This window comes from Podarcis pityusensis (assembly GCF_964106645.2).
Source record: "Podarcis pityusensis genome assembly, chromosome: 15".
In the NCBI taxonomy this organism is placed as follows: Eukaryota; Metazoa; Chordata; class Lepidosauria; order Squamata; family Lacertidae; genus Podarcis; species Podarcis pityusensis.
This window is the reverse complement of record NC_138040.1, coordinates 605,336-618,863: the sequence shown is the minus strand read 5'-3', so window position 1 is coordinate 618,863 and position 13,528 is coordinate 605,336. Positions and strand designations below refer to the sequence as shown.

Sequence of the window (13,528 nt, the reverse complement as noted above, 5' to 3'; positions counted from 1 at the left end):
ATCTTGGTTGGTGGCCCTCCTCCTGTGGCAGGGAGTTCCATAGTTTAACAAAGTGCTGCCCTTGTTAGACCCACCGACCTTCATCTCCATTATGACATTTTAAATACCTGTCAGCTGCACTGGCTTGCATCCACCCACCTGTTCAATCTCTGGACCACCCCACTCCCCTGTTGCACTGGTCCAAGGGCCAGCAGTAGGGAGTCCCCATTTGATTGACAGACAAATGATGAGACATATATTTAAGTACCGGTACATGGCGGGGCTGCTCAAGGTCACAGATAGCCCACCTATAATCTAGTTTTACAGGTGAGAAGCACAGAGGTTAAAGAGGTAAGCAATTATACCACAAGGCCCACCATGTCAAGTTGTATGGTGTGTTTTTTTTAAAGGAGCAGCATTTAAAACCACCAGGGTCCCATTTTACAGCCAGGGCAAACTGAGGCCCAGATATAGCTATAGATCTACTGTCTATACCTTCTTCACTAAGCTTTCTTCGTTTCAGAAGCCTGGTTTACTAGGGGAGGGCGTGGAGATCTGTTTCTGCTGCTGTTAAAGAACCGTGAGCCAGAAACCCTTTTGCAGGATCTGCTGCAGAGACCTACCACGAGTGGATCCTGACATGTCTTTGCCCTGGCACAGCTGAAAGGAGACAGGCGCCCCACACAAAAGCCCGCCCCCCTCGGGTGAAGAGGCACTGTAGTTGCTGTCAGACTTCAGTAGCCATGACTGTAGACTGTTACTGTTCCTGTCGTAGCACTTAGCAGTAAGCAGTCTAGAGCCAAGGTGCCGACGCACTGACCTGGCAGGGAGGGTGTGGGGGGCAGGAGGTTGAATCTTCTCATCGGGGTCTCTTCCGCATGTGGTTCCCCTTGCTTTAACCCGGAGGGGGGGAAGGCCACTGCAAAGGAAAGTGCAAAAAGCCTCCTGCCTGCTGGTGTGGCTGCCTCTGTGCTTCCTTGAGAGGCCATTAAAAAAAAGAGAGAAATCAAGATTCTAGATCTCATGATCACAGCGTGAGCTGAGGAGCAATGGAAAAGGGACGGTGCCTTCTTGTTGCGCTCAGTTTCAGAGTCTGGGGGAAGGAAGTTCCTGGATTTCAGGGCTCACCAGCGAGTTACAGGGCGAATAATGTTTTGATAGAAATGATGCGGGGAAACTCCAGGCCGTCCTGGAAGAGGCTGGGGTTAGGAGGGGGGTGATATAGACCTGCCTTCTGCTGAAGAACTAACAGGCAGACCCTCCCCAAATAGCCCATAGAATAGTAGAGTTGGAAGAGACCCTGAGGATATCTAGGGATATGCAGTTGCAGGCAAGGGGTCTGGGGTCCAGATCGATGCCCTTGACTCCTTGGTAGACTGCCTCTAAGGAGAGAGGCTCCACGGAGCGAACATGGCTAAAATCTTCTCCGTAAGTTTTCCCCAACTGCTCCCCTCCTTACTTTCACCCTCTATGGCAGGCTAAGGGGGTGGGGTGAACTACAACTCCCATCAACCTTGGCCTCTGGCCATGCTTGCTGCTGATGGGAACTGTTGTTTCAGCGGCACCTGAAGAGCCAGAGGTCCCCTATATCTGCTTCAGGTCCTAAGACGAGCCTGGCTGCTGGATCAGGCCAAAGCAGGACTCATTCAGTCCAGCATCCTTTGCCTCAGCTGCCCCCTGGGAAGCCTGCAAGCAGGGTCTCAGTACATTGGCAGTGTGGCTTAGTGGTTAGCCTGGGAGAAATTAGGGCTTGAATCCCCACTTGGCCCTGAAGCTGATTGAGTGACTTTGGGCCAGTCACTGCTTCTCAGCCTAGCCTACCTCACAGGGCTGTTGTGGGGATTAAACAAGGGTGGGGAGAACCAAGGACGCCATGCAGAAAAAGATGGACATAAATTCCTGCATTGCAGTGGGTTGGACTAGATGACCCCTGGGGTCCATTTCCAGCTCTAGAATTCTATGAAATGCAATCAGTAAATAAAATAAAAACAACACACACACACACACACACACACACACACACACACACACACTCATTCCTTCCCTCTCTCATTCCTATGGATCCAGGAGGCCTCTCGCACACAGCTTGGATGGCCATGATTCTGGAGGGTGGGAGCTGTCCATCCAAGAGGGCACCAGGTTGGGAAAGGCTGAGCCAGGGAAACAGGGGTGGAAATAAATGGAACAGAAGAGCCTGCTGGATCAGGCCAAGAGCCCACCTAGTCCAGCATCCTGTTCCCACAGCGGCCGACAAGATGCCCATTGTGGGAAACAGACCCCCAGCTGTTGTTCCCCATCCTCTGGTATTCAGAGATAGACTGTCCCAGGGCATGGAGGTTCTGCTATCACAATAGACCTTTGTAAGAAGAGCCCTGCTTGATCAGGCCAAAGGGGGCCCATCTAGTCCAGCATCCAGTGGCTGAACAGATGCCCATTATGGGATGCTCGCAAGCAGGATTCAAGCACAAGAGCTCGAACTCTCCCCTCCTGCGATTTCCAGCAACTGGGATTCAGAAGCATCGCTGCCTCCGACTGCGGGGGCAGAGCGAGCCATGAATGAATCTGTTGCTCATTCTTAAAAATGAATAACTAAACCCCACAAAAGCGCAGGTCGTTAGAGAAGGCAGGTGTCTCGAACTCTTCGCTTCCGGGTGTGGGGGGGGGGAGAGCCGGGGGGGGGGTATCAAAGGAAGGGAGAGGTCCCTCTCCTTCTTCCACCCCCAGATCTTCCTCTTATATTCAACACCCACCCCATCAACAGCCCCCCGTTGAGGAGATTCTCGCTTCCTGCTTTCTCGTTGGGCATCTCGGAGTGGAAAGGGAGGGCGAAGAAAGAGATTTTTTGGGAGGTGGGGGTCTGGTCTGACGGATGCTTATGCCTAGGGAGTTGGGGGGGGAGAAAGGCAGGTCGCTGCCGCCCTGCGCCAAGCCAGCCCTCCCCTTCAGCCAAGCGGACACCGGGGGGGGGGGGGGAGAGGTAGAGAAGCGGCTGGCTGGCTGGCGCTCCCCCCCGCCCATCGCTTCCGGCGGCGCAGCAGCCCCTTCCAGCCAGTTCTTGTTCCGGCTCAAGGTGAATGGAGCGGCAGGTAGGCTGGTGGGGGCGGAAATGAGAGGGAGGGGGGAGAGAGAGAGAGCTGCAGCAACGTCTCTCCCGCCCCCCCCCCCCGCAGGAAAAAGAGAGGAGCGAACGCCAAGCAGACGCAATGCAACAGGTGGCGGATCCGCAGCAGGAAGAAATTGGGGGGGGGGGAGTCAGAGGCATCATCTAACCAGCTCCAAGCTCAATTACGTGGGGGGGGGGCGATAGGGATGAGCCATCCTCCTCTGCGCGCCCCGCATCCAGGCGCTCCTCATCCGCCCCCCCCCTTCAGTGCCAGCAGCTTCCCCTTAGCTGGGCTTTTTGCGGGAGAGGGGAAGTTGGCAAGGCACAAGGTGGGGGGGGGCAACGCCCGAAACTCTGCCGTGTCCCCCCCCCGCCCGCTTATTATAATGGCCAATGCCTCTCTGGTCCCATTCACGTAGGAGGGGGGTCTCTGTTCCCTCTGTGCCCCCCACCCACCCACCCACTGAAAAGAGACGCCCCCGACACATCCCTGGTGGGGAAAGTCGGTCCCGATTCAAGACCTACTTCCTCTCCTTTGATGGGGGTGGGGGGGGGAGGTAGGCAGTCGCTGCCCGGACAAGCGCCACGTGTTTGGCACGGGAACCAATCGACTCCGGGCGAGTCACGCTGCGGGACCCCCGCGCACCTCTCCCCACAAGCCGCCTGGGACGGGACTCTGTTGGAGGCGAATCTACGTCGCGGAGCAGAGAGAGAATAAGTGGGGACCTCCTGACACACACACCCCACTCTTGAAAGCGGCGATTAGCCAGCCTTGCAGTGGGGAGAGAGGGGCAGAGCTGGATTGGTAGGGGGCAGCCCATTCTCCGCTTACCTGTGCCTCGACGGGGCGTCCTTCCCGTCCATCCGCCCGCCGGCCCTTCTCCCCTCCATCCCTCCGCGCCGCAGCCCCCTTTTTTCTCTCCCGGCTTTGTGGGGAGAAGCTCCGGACTCCGTCGGCGGTGCAGGCTCCGGAGCGGTGTATGCAGCCGTCGGGCTTTTTATAGAGTCCGGCTCGTAGTAACGGGGACCTCGCGGCTCATTCATAGAAAAGAATCAACCTACACAATGACGTGAGCACGACGTCAGCGGGAAATTTAGGGAACGGGCAGAGGCAGCTATTTATATCACGGGGAGGGGGGAGAGAGAGAGAGAAAGGGAGAGAAAGAGGGGCGGGGGAGAGAAACTAGCCAGCCAGAGAGGGGGGATTTATGGGGGGGACGACTCTAAGTGGGTCTCCTTAGCATCAGTTTGCTCCATGACACTCCTGATGCCCATCGAAACGACGGGGGGGGGGGGGAGAGAAAGCGAGCTTTATAGACCTCTGAAACTGCCCGATTCCCCGGTCTTGGCACACACACACCCTCCAGGGGGGCACCCACCCCCCTGGCATGTGCCAAGATGTACCCGAGTGGCAAAAAACTCACGAAGTCTTAACTCAGATCTAGGAACACAGGAAGCTGGCGGAGGCTGAGTCACCAACTGGTCTATTTAACTCCATATCGTCAACACGGACTGGCGGCGTCTCCCCGGGGGTCTCCAGAAAGCGGAGGTCTTACCGCCAGCTCAGCAGAGATTGGATCTGGGAAAGGAGGTGCCGGGACAGTGAGCTGCAGCCCATCCCCTAAAAATAAGGTAAGTTTTTGATCTTCATGACTCTAAATAAAGGGCTGGTTTATTGCAAACCGCCTCATATACTGAGTCCAATCAGTCGGCTCAGTATTGCCAACACAGACTGGCAGCAATCAGTCAATCGATCGTTTTATTTTTAGGCCGCCTTTCCAAAGTTAAAGCTATGCTCAAGGTGGTCGACAACATATAAAAATCACATAATTACGAACATAACAAAAGTAGTCTGTGAACAATGAATAAAACATCAGAAAGCACGTAGCCAAATTGAACAACTTCCACATAAATCATAAGAAGATGGAAAATAAAGATACAAAAAGTATCAGTAACAACAACACACACACCCCAAAACCCCCTAAACAACCCCCCCCCAGCCCAAGAGTCTGTTCGGCATTCTCAGCTTTTGCAGCTGGAGTCAATCCAAGGGCCACCCTCCCAGGCCTGGTAGGAAAAGGCCTGCAAGGCAGAGAGCAGGTCTCCCAGGACTCGCAGCCAAGAGCAGCCGCTCTTCAGGGTTCCTGGCGGGGGGGGTCCCTCCCCTGACCCTGCCTGGAGATGCCACTGGGAGCTGAATGCGGACCCTTCTGCATGTGAAGCAGGTGTTCTGCACCCCTAAACTACAGCCCCTCCATACGTCAACACAGGAAGTTGTGTTGTGCTCAGTCTGACTACTGGTCCATCTAGCTCAGCACTGCCAGCACTGATCGGCAGCAGCTCTCCAGCGTTTCAGACTGAAGTATTTCTGCAGACCTACCGGGGGATATTGGGGTTTGCAGTGCATGGTTAAGCTGTGGAACTCCCTCCCACAGGATGTGGAGGAGATGGCTTTAAAACAAATTCATGGGGGAAGCGAGGGCTGTGGAGGGCTCCTCCTAGCCAGGCTGGCTCTGCTCCTCCATGGTCTAAGGCAGGCACCCCCAACCTGCGGCCCTCCAGATGTTTGGGCCTACAACTCCCATGATCCCTAGCTAACAGGACCAATGGTCAGGGGTGATGGGAATTGTAGTCCAAAACATCTAGAGGGCCGAAGGTTGGGGATGCCTGGTCTGAGGCAGCAGCGCTTCTGAATCCCAGTGGCTGAAACCCACAGGAAGGCAGGGGGCTCCTGGGCTTGAGTCTTGCTTGTGGGTTTCCCTTGGTGGCATCTGGCTGGCCCTTGAGCCGTGGAAAGGGGCATGGGGGCACTGGTGGGGCAGGAGAAGAAATGCCCTGCCACACAAAGGGCACAGGCATTTCGGGCAAAAGATTCCTGAGCTGCAGGAGGTTAGACTAGATGGTTCTTGTGGGCCCTTCCAACTCTATGATTCCAGCCTCCCCCAATTTTCTACCCTCAGGATCACACAGCTAAACAGCACTGGGGGCATGGAGACTCCAGGAAGCCGGCTGCAGCAACCCAACCAGATGCACGGGGTATAACTAATAAAATTATTATTATTATTATAAGCAGCCCTATACCAAGTCAGCCCATTGGTCCTTCTCACTCACTGCCTGCACGGACTGGCAGCAACTCTCCAGAGTTCTAACCCTACCTGCAGATGCCATTGGGGATTGAACCAGGACCTTCTGCATGCAAAGCAACTGTTCTCCCACTGAGCTACAGTCCACGGATGTGGTGCAATGGATCATCTAGGTAAGCTTTCTCTATATTATGTCAGGGGCTGATGGGAGTTGTGGTTCAAAACCTCTGGAAGCCAGTCCGCTGGCCAAGGCTGATTTTAGTCCACCTCAGTCTGTTTCCAGGCCCAGAAACTGCCTGAGTCATCCAGGTGGGTGATCAAGACTCCCAGCCCTTCTGTAGGTTCTGGATAGCTCCGCCGAGATGGGAGCTGGAGGGGTCATGTTGGGTGTGGCTCTGCTCCTACCTGCCGGGGGTTCCAGAAAGTGGTGCTGGGCCTGTTCTTGCTGCTGCTGCTCAGCCCCAAGGACCTGTTGCTATGGACCTCTGCAGGATTCCACCCTCTCCTACATGCGCATGAGACCTTGTGGAGTGCCTGTCCGGTGTTTGCGGCTGAGCCATCGGCATTTCCTGCACTCCCACACCTAAAGGATCAGATCCGCCATCTGGAGGCACCCCTACATCAGAGGTGGGAAACTGCCTCTGATGTCGGTTCGGAAACTTCAGCTGGTGCAGAATTTGGCAGCCAGGTTGCCCACCAGGGCGAAACGGTTTGAGCATATGACGCCATTGTTGGCCTGGCTGCACAGGCTGCTGGTCAATTACTGTCCCCCATTCAAAGTGCTGGTTTTGACCTATAAAGCCTTAAAGGGTTCAGGACGGCAATACCTCAAGGACCACCTCTGTTCCATATGAAACAACCTGGACCATGAGATCATCTTCTGAGGCCCTTCTCCATGTGCCTCTGCCACAAGAGGTCCAGAGGGTGGCAACACAAGAACGGGGCCTTTTCTGCGGTGGCTCCCCCTTTGTGGAATGCTGACCCCCCTTTGGCTGATTAAACTGTCGATGGACTTTTAAACGGGTGGGTATTGTTTCTGTTTGTTGCTATTGTATGTATTTTTGTGTTTTTATATTGTAAGCCACCTCAGATGAAGAGCGGTATAGAAATTTAATAAAACAAAAATTAAAATCTGGCCTCCAGGTGTTGCGGGAGTTCGAGAGGAACTGGAGGCAGCCACAGGTCCTGCGACCCCCGTCCTTCGTCACTGGAGACAAGAGCAGCCTCTGTGGCACCCTGGAGCATTTGTCAGATAGGACAGTGTGGTGTAGTGGTTAGAATGTGAGACTAGTACCTGGGAGAGACCAGAGTTCAAATCCCCACTCAGCTATGATGCTCTCTGGTGTGACCTTGGGGAAACAGGCACTGCTTCTCAGCCAAACCAACCTTGCAGGGTTGCTGTGGGATTAAATGGGGAGAACCATGTACACCATTTTGAGCTCCCGTCAGGGGTGGAAATATGGGATATAAATGCAATCAATCAATCAATCAATCAATCAATCAATCAATCAAGATGAGGCCAGTGCAGCTGTTGCAGCCCTTTTGGGACAGCGATAGCCTGACCACAGTCATCCAGGCTACTGCAATGCATGTCATGTGGGGCTGCCCTTGAAGACTGCCTGGAAACTGTCACGAGTTCAAAATACAGCTGCTGGACTTCCAGCTGGGAATGGACTGAGTGGGAAGGTGGGAGGCTGTGCTCAAAAAACTGCACTGGGTTCTTGCCCGTGGCAATAATAATAATAATAAATTTTATTTATACCCTGCCCTCCCCAGGCAAGACCGGGCTCAGGGTGGCTAACACCAGGTATAAAAACAATTGATTAAAATACAACTTAAAAACAAGGTTAAAATACAACCTTAAAATGCAGCCTCATTTCAGTAGAAACTCAAATCAAAAACTTTTGAGGGATGAAAACGTCAATTCTTCACCAAGGCCAACTATCCAGACTGGTCCTACGTGGGCCAGAAAAAAGCCAGGGAAGTCCCCAAATAGGAGTTCCATCACAGAAGGAGAAAGGAAAAAGGAAAGAGGGGGAGGGAATCAAATTGACTCCAAGCCAAAGGCCAAGCGGAACAACTCTGTCTTACAGGCCCTGTGGAAAGAAGTCAGATCCCACAGGGCCCTGGTCTCGTGAGACAGAGCGTTCCACCAGGCCGGAGCCAGAGTTGAAAAGGCCCTGGCTCTGGTTGAGGCTGATCTGACTTCCTTAGGGCCCGGGACCTCTAGGGTGTTGCTAGTTATGGCAGTTAAGGTTCTCCGTGGGGCAGACCAGGAGAGGCGGTCCCGTAGGTACGAGGGTCCTAGGCTGTGAAGGGCTAGAAGTTGGTGCTTTTAAGCCCCCACACAGCTTGGGGTCAGTGTACCAGAATGGAGATCTGCCGCTCCCAGCTCAACCCAGGTCTTGTGGAAGTGCTGTGCTGCTGCCCCAGTTGCCATGGGTGTGTGAGAGGCAGAGCGAGGGGTACCTGGAGAGAAGGTGTTTTGGGTGACGATGCTACCTGGTTTATGGGTTCTCAGCCTGGGTGCCTGCAATGTCACTATCCGGCCACCAGGCGATGAGTTCAGAAACTCCTTGAGAACAATGCATTTACACTGCTGAGTAGTAATCCTTGTACTGCGTTCATTCACTTACGTATTTATTTAAAACACAGCATGCTGGAAGGTTCCGGAAGCCCCTTTTTTTTACGCAGAGCAGAGATAAACTCTGGAACTCCCTCCCTCAGGAGGCAGTGATGGTCAGAGGCAGAAATGCTTCTGAAGGCCCATTTCTGGAAGCCACAGGTGGAGAGAAAGTTGGTGGGCTTGGTTTCCTACTTGCAAGTTTCCCATTAAAGGCCTCTGGTTGGCCACTGCGAGAAGAGGATGGTGGACAAACAGGGCTCTTCTAAAGTCCCTCTGCCCATCTTTCCTTCAAAGGCCTGGAGGGGTAACGGAGCCTGAAAGCAACAGCAAAACATGGTAAGGGTTTACATTTTATTACAGACATAGTCCACCCATCCTGCCACTGCTAGACACCCTCCCTGAGTGAGACTCAGTTTTACTATGCTGAGAAAGGGACTTAAACGTCCCTATCCTCACACAGTCCAAAGCCCTACCCCTGTCTCTCCCAATAACCCAGTTCATCTCCTCCAGAAGTGGAAGGTTCCCAGAGAGATAGGCCTTTAATCTGACCCAGAAAGCCTAGGTCCTTCTCCTGCCCATCATAAATTCATAGGATTGTAGAGTGGGACCATGAGGGCCATCTAGTCCAGCCCCCTGAAATGCAGGAATCTTTTTCCCAACGTGGGGCTCCAACCCACAGTCCTGAGATTAAGAGTCTCGTGCTCTACCATGTACCTCTGCGTGGCAAGCATGCCTCTGAGAATGCGTCGAGTGCAGATTCTGCGCCACGAGGAAAACATGACTAGCTCTCACTTCAGAAGCAGAATGTTTGGGGGCAGGAAACATGGCTCGTAAGATGCTTTAACCCCCAAACCTCTTCTCCTCCCCTTCAACCCTGACGGAGCCTCTGAAGAATTGCCAGCTGCAAGGCATTTGCAAACATGGAAGCCACTTGGTATAAACCAAACAGAACGCCATTCTCAGGGCTGGGGAACACCTGCTCCCCTAGATGTTGCTGGACGATGACATGGATGGGGAGCATCTCTGGCTTGCCAGATGTTTCTGGAGCCCCATCATCCCCCTGGCCAGCTGTTGGGAGTTGGAGTCCAACGAGATCTGGAGACCCCACAGATGTTCCCCATCCTAAGACTACAACGCCCATCATCCCTGGCTATTGGCCATGCCGGCTGGCACTGACTGATGGGAGTCGGAGTCCAACAACAGCATCTGGAGGGGGGAGGCATGAACTCACCAGCCCCCTGTTATATATGGACCTTCTCTCCTCTTGTCTACCCCCGCCTCCCCTTCTCCTCTCCTCAGCTCTTCCTTTCCTGTCGGCCTCTGAAGTGGTTCTGTAAGACGCATTATGTGGGAGGCAGAGCCCATTATCTCTCAGATAAATGCAAGGCTCAGAGGCGGGAGAAGACAGTGATAGGCAGCAGGGAGGTGCCCCCCCCAGCCGCCTATTGAGAGAGGCAGAGAGGAACACTGGAATCTGCACCCAGGCATCTCTCTCTTGTCTCACGCTTTCAGCTTGGAAACATCTGAGCCTGCTTCTTCACAAAGAGTTCTTTTGCGGGAGGGAATGCTTCCCATTTTAAAGATGGGGAAGTGGAGGCCGAGGCCGAGGGACGGACCCAAGGCCACAAAACGAGGCCGTGTCCATGGTGGGGGGCATAGCTGAGTGGTAGAGCACCTGCCCGCATGCAGAAGGTACCAGGTTCAACCCCTGCCAGCATCTCCAGGTGAGACTAGGAAAGTCTAAAATCCTGAGGAGCTGCTGCCAGCCAGTGCAACCAATATTTAACCAGATGGGCCTTTCATAAGGCAGCTCCCCAAGCTAGATTTGTGCCCAGGAGTTTCTGACCTCCCACAAAAGCAAGCTCATAAAGTAGAACTGTCATATAGGCTTTTCGACGAAGAGCTAGAAATCCACAGAATCACAGAATTTTATTGTTGGAAGGGACCTAGAAGGGTTATCTAGTCCGACTCCCTGAAAAGCAGGAATTGTCAGACAGCAAGTTCAGGCCTACCTGGAAGCTGCATGTGATTTATTTCATTTCCGCAAGATTCTGAAAGAGCCCACATGGAAATAAAATGTGAGAATATGAGGATTTCTGGGTGGTTTCTCCCCACACCCTGTGAGATGTTTGCCCTCTCCTGCAATTTCTTGTGGAACCTCCAGGTCCAGAAGCAGTCTATCTAAATTCCTAGGTTATATGCAGTATTTGGCCACTGTGAGGAGACTGGACTAGGTGGGCCTCCTTTGGCCTAAACCAGTAGGCTCTTCGGACATTCCTATGGAACTTCCAGTTCCAGAGGCAGTCTATCGAGATTCCTAGTTTCTTAGGGGCAGTTGGCCCCTGTGAGAAGAGGGTGCCGGGCTAGAGGCCCCCCCCCAGGGTCTGCAAGGCTCTGCTCTGAGGTTCCCACTATTATTTCTTAGTGAGCCTAAGGGGGGGGGGGGGAGCCTGCCTTGGGGCTTCCAGAATGGAAGGAGTCTGTGGGACATGCATTGTGTGATGGGAGTTGCCATGTGGGCTGGAGGTTAAGGTGTGGGACTAGGACCCGGGAGAGCCAGGCTCAGGTCCCCACTCAGCCACAAAGCTCACCAGGTGGCAATGGGCATTCCTAGTCCTGCTTAGAGATGCTGTCAGGGGGTGAACCTGGAACCTTCTGTGTGCAAAGCAGGTGCCCGAATTCCAGTCCTCATGGCTTTGAATAAGGGGGTTATTTAAACAGGAACTTAGAAAGTCACATCTAACTCAGTTCTGCACACACTGACTGGCAGAGGCCCTCCTGGCGTCTTCTGTGCTTGGGTCCTGCTTGCGGGTTTCCTACGGGACGTTGGGCTTCCTCAGAAGGTGGCGGACTTCACTGCTTCACTGGAGCAGAGATTGGATGGCCATCCCTCAGGGATGCTTTTACTGTGATTCCTGAATTGCAGGGGGTTGGACTAGATGACCTTTGGGGGACCTCCTTCCAATTCTACAGTTCTAGGATTCTGCGATTCTACCAGTTGCTGCAAACTGCAGGAGGAGCGAGGGCTCCCATGCTCAAATCCTGCCACAGGCAACTGTTCAGCCCCTGAGAGAAGGGGATGCTGGACTAGATGGGCCCCTTTGTCCTGACCCAGCAGCCAGGCTCTTGTTCTCACGTGTGTGTGTTTGTGTAGTGGGAGTTCTCTTAATAAAATCGAACAGACCTCCCCTCATCACCTCCTTCCAGCCACAGCATGACCCTTGGGTAAACACAGTTGCTAACGGGTGCCCAGCAAAACAGAGACTCGGGCTTTAATCTGGGATTAATCTATTCTCTTTTCTCCAAATTACACGTGCCAACTCAACAAGGTGAGCGCTTCCTGCCTCTGGCAAAAGCTGCATCAACCCACCCACTGAAAACCCCCCGCCAGAAGATACCGGTTCAGCGGAATGGTTTGTATGGCACTGTTACCGGATTGGCTCCAAATGCAGCCAGGCGGCTGCTTTTCTCAATCTGGATCGAAGCCAGTTTGCATGCAGGGTGCGGGGGAAGGCATCGAAATGCAACGTTTCGGAAGAGCCGGCAGGGGAGATACGGGATAGATGCGAGTCGTGGTTAAAGTCGTGTGCCCAAACCAGCGGCGGGTGCGGAATAAACCCGAGTGTGCGCGTGTGTTTGTGTCTACACGATCGACGAGGACTCTCTCCTTTTGGGGTTTGACTTCGCTTAGCCGATGACAGGCTGGGACAGGATTCTGAGGACAGATTAAAAGGGGCTACTGATATCTAGATGACACCCCCCCAGTCCACCCCCCCCAGCCTGATCCTAAGGAAGAGGCTCTTTTGGGGAAGGGGGGGAAGCGCCAGAGTACTTAGAAGTAGATTAAGATGCCGTGGGGGGTGCGTTACGTTGCTAGCCTCTCATTATGCCTCATTCTCCTCCCCCCCCCCTTTCTACTCTGCATGAAACACGCACAGCGGTTCTGAAAAGGGACTTTGGGGGGTGGCGGCAGATATTCCAGGAATCTTTTCTCTCTCCAGACACAACATCCTCTCCTTCCCCTCCCAGGGTGGGGCGCCCACCCACAGCCCTGGGCAAAGTGGCAGCAGGAAGAAAGGGGCCGAGGTGGAGCACCAGCGTCCCCCCCCACCCCCCATAATCCTTAAATCGGAGAGCACACACCGTGGGGATGTCAGCGTGGGAGAAGGTGGACGGGCAGCAGGGCGAGGAACTGTCAGCGCCACCCGAGGGCCATCGCCGGCTGGGTGACTGTGGGAGGGGGGGTCATCACAAGCCAGCCCCCTCCTAAGACAAACTGGCGCTTTCTTCTCCCCACACCCAGCTCCAAGGGAAGCGTTAAAAATGCGCCCTGGGCTCTTAAAGTCGTGCCAAGATGCTAGTCCGTAGGGGTAAAAAAGTGCTATTTTACTCCAGCTCTGTTAACCCAGAGCGTGGGATGAGGTGGGGGGGGGGCTTTGTCAGCGGGCTATGACCTTCGCTCCCCACAGATAACACCGAAAAGGAGAAATCACAAATTCCTGTCGTCGTCCCCCAGCGCCACAACGGTTCATCTTCCCAATTCCAGCTTCATTCCTATACTGCAATTTGCAAACAGAAGCACCCCACCCCCCATTCCCGGCGTATTTACTGCCTGGAAACCATATCCGAGCCCCCCCCCCCCCCCGCGGCAATTGCCTTCTCCCCGCTCCCGATCTTGTTTGTGTTGGAAGCTGCTCGTCCTCCTCCCACCCCCCTCCCCTGACCTCACATTCTGCC

At 54.0% G+C, this 13,528-nt stretch overlaps 2 long non-coding RNA genes across 5 annotated transcripts; one reads left to right on the top strand and one right to left on the bottom strand.

Annotated features, from left to right (window-relative positions):
- The first annotated feature begins 2,948 nt into the window (after positions 1-2,948).
- On the top strand, positions 2,949-8,973 carry LOC308463708. 4 transcript variants are annotated; one of them, XR_013979699.1, is made up of 4 exons: positions 2,949-3,049; positions 4,522-4,714; positions 6,244-6,338; positions 8,865-8,973. It is a non-coding gene; the product is annotated as an uncharacterized lncRNA (long non-coding RNA). The 4 variants fall into 4 exon arrangements; XR_013979700.1 differs by having other exon boundaries at positions 2,949-3,065; XR_013979701.1 differs by lacking the exon at positions 2,949-3,049 and having other exon boundaries at positions 4,269-4,714.
- LOC308463710 lies at positions 8,789-13,431 on the bottom strand. The gene is made up of 2 exons (XR_013979704.1): positions 12,933-13,431; positions 8,789-9,105 (listed from the first exon to the last, which is right to left on the bottom strand). It is a non-coding gene; the product is annotated as an uncharacterized lncRNA (long non-coding RNA).
- Positions 13,432-13,528: the final 97 nt, after the last annotated feature.